This window comes from Palaemon carinicauda, chromosome 12 (genome assembly GCF_036898095.1).
Source record: "Palaemon carinicauda isolate YSFRI2023 chromosome 12, ASM3689809v2, whole genome shotgun sequence".
NCBI lineage: Eukaryota > Metazoa > Arthropoda > Malacostraca > Decapoda > Palaemonidae > Palaemon > Palaemon carinicauda.
Genome location: NC_090736.1, coordinates 139,660,340 through 139,667,839, shown reverse-complemented (window position 1 = coordinate 139,667,839; position 7,500 = coordinate 139,660,340).

The following is a 7,500-nucleotide window of genomic DNA, read 5'->3' as shown; positions in this document are numbered from 1 at the left end:
CATACTTGAAGGTTCTTGAGCGACCGATCTCACATGATTATATCCCTAAAGTAACCAAATATGCTATACTTATAAACTCCATTATTTCTAAGTGGTTTTTAAGGGTCAAAGTTAAGTAAGGGACAAGACCAATCTACTTTGGCATGTAAACGAGCTGTAAAAATATCTCCGTATTTTCATATATGACTATTTAAAAAATATAATAAAATCCCTTATATGGAAAAGAGCAAGTATCTGGCTATATATATATATATATATATATGTGTGTGTGTGTGTGTGTATATATATCTATATCTATATATACGTACATATATACATACATACATATATATATATATATATACATATATATATATATATATATATGAGTAGTCATACCCTTGGGAGAGGGGGTTTTACTCTGAGAGGTACAGTCACTCATATAAAATGATGGATGTCTGGGTGTTTGAGAGAGATTTCCATTTCACCCCTTTCTGGACGACAGGTGTCTGGGAGTGCGAGACCAGTCGAATATTGAACTACCTAACTCTGCTATAGTAATTGTTAACTTTTACGAGTATGTTATTGATCTGTTTTTTTTTTCACGTAGATATATATTACAGAGGTTCTGTTCTTTCCTTCTCTTCTGCCCTGTTGTTTTTCTCTCGCCTTTCTACTTGTAGTCAGGGTGAATTAGATGGGATGGTGGATCAGTCCAGAAATAATAATTAGCAACAAGAAGTATTTCATAACAGTGGATGGAGAATTTTGTATCATACCATAGAAAAAAAACCTCCCTCTGAATCTTATTTTTTTTTTCCAAAGACTCATTAAAAAAAATGCTAAGATGTATGATTTTTCCCTTTTTCAAAATTGGATTAAATGGGCACTGCTAGTCTTCTGTTATAAAGCTTGACTCTCTGAAAAAGGATTGTTCATTAAACTATTCCATTGGAAGCCTAATTTGATTTACACAGGCTCACATTGTTAGCAGTTGTCTGTGTCATTTAGACCATTATGCCAAATGCTAGGATCGTTGAGGGTCATTCCACACTACTTACACCTACCCAAGAAATAATTTTTGATATCCTGAAATTCAATTATCTAACGCCACGATCGAAATCAATGGGACTTGAACCCGGTTGTGCCAAGCAGTACACAGAAATTAAATCCCATTGTTAGTAATATTGATAGTAATGGCAAAGGACTTTGCGGGCATGGTGAAATGATGTTTTTTATTTTTTTAGATTAATTTAAAAAACTAAACATGACAGAGTCAAGCTCTTGGGAGGAATGTATTGTATAGGCTGAGGATTGGCCATAGTCGGCCAAAGCACTAATATCTTTTCGTTTTTTTTCTCCTTTTGAGCGATATTCATGCACAGTTTAAGAGTACTTCAAGTTTTGCTTATTATAATTTTTACTTCTTTGCTTGCTTTATCATTCAGTTGAATTTATAGCTATTACTATTATTATTATTATTATTATTATTATTGCAGTTGTTGTCAATTACTTATCTTTTCAAAGTATTTGGTATCAATTTTCACCAACAGATTTCAGTTATGTTTAATTAATGATAATTTTTACTTATCCTCTTTTTTTTCAAATACTTTGGTAATCATTATTTGATGCTTCTACTGATAGTGGAGAAGATATCAGAAAATTTTCCGGAGAATCTTCCATTTCCGGAACCAGACACCAAAATTAGCACACAGACTCGTCGGGGATTGCTCTTTTTAATAAAAAGGATGCCATTGAATTTTCAGAAATATTGCATTACGCAATAAGATCGCAAAGACTTGCCCTATCTGAATGCTCTTGATGTCAAATCATTCATTTTTTTTTTTACTGCGTAGAATCCGAATTTAGAAATATGTACTTACCCATGGACATCCTCATAGCAGTAGAGCAATGTCAACACTCAATCAGGACACGCTGGATGGCACCACTGTTGTGAACCTCAGTATGGGGCTCAGTATCAGCCGAATGATTATTTAGTGTGCCTAAATCATTATTTTAGCGTCCCAGATGCTGTCTAATAAGTTCTGGATCAATTAGCAACCATATATTACCGGTTGTACCAGCGCAGGAGAGCCGAGCTAAGATTAACAGGTCTATAGCCCTTTGCATGTAGTGTCTTGGTTGCTGAACAGACTGCAAAGGACTTGGACGATACTGTATGACGATCAAGCTAGGTGTAAGTCATTTATATTTATTCTCGAACCTAGTCGTATCTCATACCTTATTCTAAATGATTGAGATCAAGGTGGTAAAAGGATAAATCCTCGGCTTCGATTCACGGAATAAAGATAATTACCATAGTATGATACCTTGAATGCCATTCACCAAGATGGCAAGTAACAGACCCAGGGCTGTAAATTCCAGACTGACTGAAGCAACTGTTGTCCTTGCCAGAAGAAGAAGAGTGAAGAGCTCAAATCACCATGTGCATAATAACCACAAAAACATAATGGCTACACTATGTGACTAATATTTCCCTCTTCCATGCAATAAATGAGATGCTTTTTGTTCTGGGTCCATCACTGTCATCAAGGCAGGCGGGAGTGCAATGGGCATGACTGAAGACCTATCAGTACTGAGATGGTGGATGGTAGCTGGTCCTGAAGTCAGCCACTTGGGTACACAGTATGAGGCAAGAAGTGGGATCAAGGGGGTTCTAAACACACCATCCAGCATGACAAAACAGTACGAGCACAGTGTTCCTTGAGAAAATATAAAAGCTCTCACAAGGCATGCAAGATGTGAGCAATCTTCTCTAGGCTGAGAGTTGACACCTGCTTTCACTTGATGCAAAGAACATTGCTCACTGAAGTTTTTTCAGAGCTGGTTAGCGCACACTTTGAGAAAGGAAATGTCAATTTCCAGGAGTTTATTAAGAGACGGGGAAGAAAAGAAGAATCCACCATCTATGAACAAATCAAAAGGAACAGGGTTGACTTTTTACTACAGGTATCAGTATCTGTTGACTCTTCAAAGCAAACAATCGTCTGTTCTCCAAGCTGTTCGTATCATGCCAGGGCAGAGAGTATGAGTTGAAGGAGTTCTTCCGTCATGAGAACCAATCACAGACTTCTTCCCTCCAATGATAGCAGAAAGCTCCACACATGTCAAAAATCCCACCTCATTCCTATTCTTGAGAGCCAAGTTACAACCCTGGTGTAGCATTAGTGGGTGATTGGCCCTCATGATGTTCAAAAACTTTTGAAGAGTAAGCAATGCTCGATGTAGGCTACTTCTTACAATACAAGCACACTCTACCAAATAAAAGAGAGCAGACATTGTTTTTTATTTATACTGGCCATTTAGTATATGAAAGCTGAAACTAGATCAAAGCGAGGATGTGGGGTGAGACTCAGGGTGACAAGGAAAGGAAAAATTCCCTTAAACGTGTGCTAGACTAAGAAAAGATAATTTGGACAAAGCTTCCACCCAGACTAATTGTAGGTGCAAGTCGGAATGCTGCAGTCGACGAGAATGCTACTGTTTTGGTCTGACCTACACAGCACTGTGCGGCTACAGATACGAGGTTTAGAGTGTACTATTTCAGGCAGCAAGATGAATAATATGTGGCAATTAAGTATAGTCTTACTGCCTATATGTACAGTATACAGCTACACAACCGAAGAAGGAAACAAAGAGTTAACTCATTTTTATAACCAAGCGTTCATTATCATAATCGTTTCCCCGTTCGCAATGTGTAGACAAGCAATCATTAGCGAATGCTTAGCATCTTGGGAGTCTGTGCGTGAGGAAAATATTTGTAATAGACTGCTTGACATTATTCCCAGGAGGATAAACAACTATATAAGTATATATATATATATATATATATATATATATATATATATATATATATATATATATATATATATATATATATATATATATATATATATATATATATATATATATATAGTTTGCCTAAGTATATTATACCAAGAATATAATGACGACTTTTAAAAGATGAATTTGTTTTTATTCTAATTGTTTTACTGGAATTTGCGTGTTTTATTATTCACATAGGCCTATGTATTACAAAGAATTATACATATGTTTTAATGAATTTTTGCTGTCTACTATTTACTTAAACTATAATATTTGTATTATCAGTCTTAATCATTGTCTATTAACTGGTTCATTAATGTCTTTAGAAAGTTTCGTCTTTTGAGATTTACTTATTATTTAGTTAGCCCCGACTTGTGAAGGTTTGAATGCTCAGTTTGCCCCTCCTCGCCTTACTGTTATATGGGACTTGAAGTTCGCACTTCTGATTTTATAATTCTTATTAAGCTTATAGGCCTAAAAATAAAATGAAGAAGAGACTGTGGAGAAATTTCACAAATCGTAACTTTATGCCCAGATAGACACCTTTATTTAGTTATAAGATTTGATGCAAATAATTATTGTTGCCATCTGACATATAGCCATGCCCTAGTATGTTATAAAGCCAAGACTACAGAGCCATATTATTATTATTATTATTATTATTATTATTATTATTATTATTATTATTATTATTATTATTATTATTCGAGATACGTTTCTATTGTAGAATCTGCACATTACAGCTTTGGGTTAATATGTCTGACCCTATTATAGACTTTCATTCGTGAAGTAAAATTAAATAATAGAGGTAGAATTAATTATAGTTTTAATAGCAAATATAACACACTACCTCGCTTATTTATTTATCATTATTTCTTCTCCCTGAATAAACCCCACGAGAGATTGGACCTACAGTATATAGGCCGCTTTGACTATAACCTGAAATTTGGCTTATAATGATTTATTGCAAGTTTCGAAACCACGACCCCAACTAACTTTTGCTTTATACACAAAACGACACAAGCAAAATTAAATAATAACTTTGAATTCATAACCCAAATGCATAAATTGTTATTATTAGACAACAGGACTAAGCTTGAATTATTTTCCCTCTTGACGCCCTCTTTCCCACTCAGTTCCAGGAATCACGGTATTTAGAGGCATTCGGGCTACATTACCGTATTTATTTTTTGTTCTGAAATATTCTAGCACGATTTTTTTAACGATCCAATGTTTTTCAATGATTGAATTTTTCATAGCAGTTGACCACCGTTGTTTCATACATACACATATCTCCTAATTGAAATATAAGGTTTATTACTAAGTGGCAACTTACGAACAACGCTTGCCCAATGCAAAAATAAATAATTATAAGAGAGAGAGAGAGAGAGAGAGAGAGAGAGAGAGAGAGGAGAGAGAGAGAGAGAGAATTCAACACCAGACTAAAGAAAGCCTGTTGCTGTTTTGCTGGATAACCGGGGGACGTCAGTGACAGGATACTCTCTTTCTATCCTGCCTGTCTCGGAACCCCAAACCGAGAGGTAGTCCTGAATCGGAAGACACCCAAGAGGAAGGATCCTCAACGGAGTCGATTTCTTAGGGCTTGACCCGACCCAGGACTCTCGGAAAACCCGAGTCTCTTTACTTTAGGTTATCCAGGACGATACAGACATCACTGCCATTACTTGTCGGAAAATATTCTCTATTTAAGAAGACTCAAACATTTTATGCAAAGTTTATAGATTTGTTGAAAAAATTCATAATTTCTTACAAAGGTTAATAATTAGGAATCTAGTTGCTTTTAACAATAATCATCATTATAGTTATTTATGAATTTTTGATATTTTTTTTTTAGCAAATAAATCAGTAGTTTTATGGCCGAGGGTAGGCACCCGCTGATGCTATTGCGAGAGTTATTGGGTTCTGTGACGACCGCAAAATAGTACTATATCAGATTCCTCTCTTATCTGGTTAAAGCTCATTTTTCCTTTGCTTAATTTTCGAGTCAACATAATATGAATCTCTCTATTAACTTTTAAAGGACAAAATTGAATAATACTATTTCTATTTTGATATGATTTCAAATGGATAGTTTATTTATATAATCATTTATCAAAATTTTGTGTTTAGGTCCTGTACAAAAGAGGAAAATAAAATAAATAGATGGAGAGAGTTAACTCGAGCGGCCGACCCTGCTATACAATGGGAATAATGAGGTTGAAAGATGCAGACAGTTACTTGAATAGCTAAACCCATCCATAGTCGATCCTTTGTAATGAGAGCATAGCTGTTAGGAACCTTGTTTTCAATTACGGCTCAGCAATAGCTTATTTGGAAGCAGCGAGTTTTCTGGTGTTGCAATAAGTATAAAACGATTGAAATATATCTACAAATACAATATGAAGTACATCTTTCAGGGGTCGGAAATTTATTCTGAACACTGTGTCACTTAGATGTGCTTTAAAGATGAAATACTTTTCACCCCCAACTTCAGTCCTCCATATTTGTTAGTCCTATGAATATTTCCATTCCCTAACTTAAATATCAAACCTAGAATATCCATCGAACAGTCACAAATAATTTCAAAGATTTCACTATAACTGTGATTTGTTCGTAATTATAACTGTCTAAAGTCCAAAAAATATTTATAGACCATGTTTGATACAATTCTTTGGACACTTCCATTTTACAAAAAGTGAAGTGTGAAGTAGGAGATGAGAATGATGATGAAAAGAGAAGTATTGATTTAAAAACTCGAGATAGAGACGACTGGCGAAATGTAACCGTGGCTGAGGGTCAATAGGCCTAGGAAGAGATGAAGACCATATATATAATGAATTTTAATTCAAACTATAAAATATGAAAATATTAAAACTGATCCGTTTAATTCATGAAAAGTAACTTCACCAAAATAGTTTCGTTTAATTAATTTTTCCCTCGGAATCTGAAGTTATCTAAATTTATGGGAAATTGCGTAATCGTTTGTACACTGAAATAGATCACATTTGCTGCTACTGAAGAAACAGGAGGAATACAAATGCTGGATTTTAGAATAATGCACAAAAGCAACGATGTTCCTGCTGACTGTAATGTCAGATATGCCTACAATGCACGTTTAAAGCATGTAGATGCAGAAGCTGTAATGTCATATAGGCCTACAATGCAACGTTTAAAACATATTGATGTATTGCAGAAGCCATGACTCTGTTTTCTCTCTTTACTCGGATGTTCAAATGGTATTTCTTTTAAAAATTACTCCTCTCATTATTGACTTTTTTCTTATTTTGTGAAAGAGAGATAAAGAGAACTGTTCTTGATCACTTTATTCAAATTTAAGACTTTCCGAGAGAGAGAGAGAGAGAGAGAGAGAGAGAGAGAGAGAGAGAGAGAGAGAGAGAGAGAGAGAGAGAATTTGCCCTCACTTAAATGAAAACTTACTATGCAGCAAATGTAAATTAAGGTAATCTGCCTTCAGGAGATATGGTTATTGTGACAGAGTCTAAAATAAAAATGGCATCTCGTCCGTCCGGGAATTTGACGCCACGAAAGAAACCGCCATCTCTTAACACTGACTTTCTTTCTTCATAATTTGGGTCGATTCACGAAGCTCATAGATAATGCCAAGGTCTTGATTAAGGTCTACAGATCTTGGTTAAGTAAAGCTTTTATGTTTGA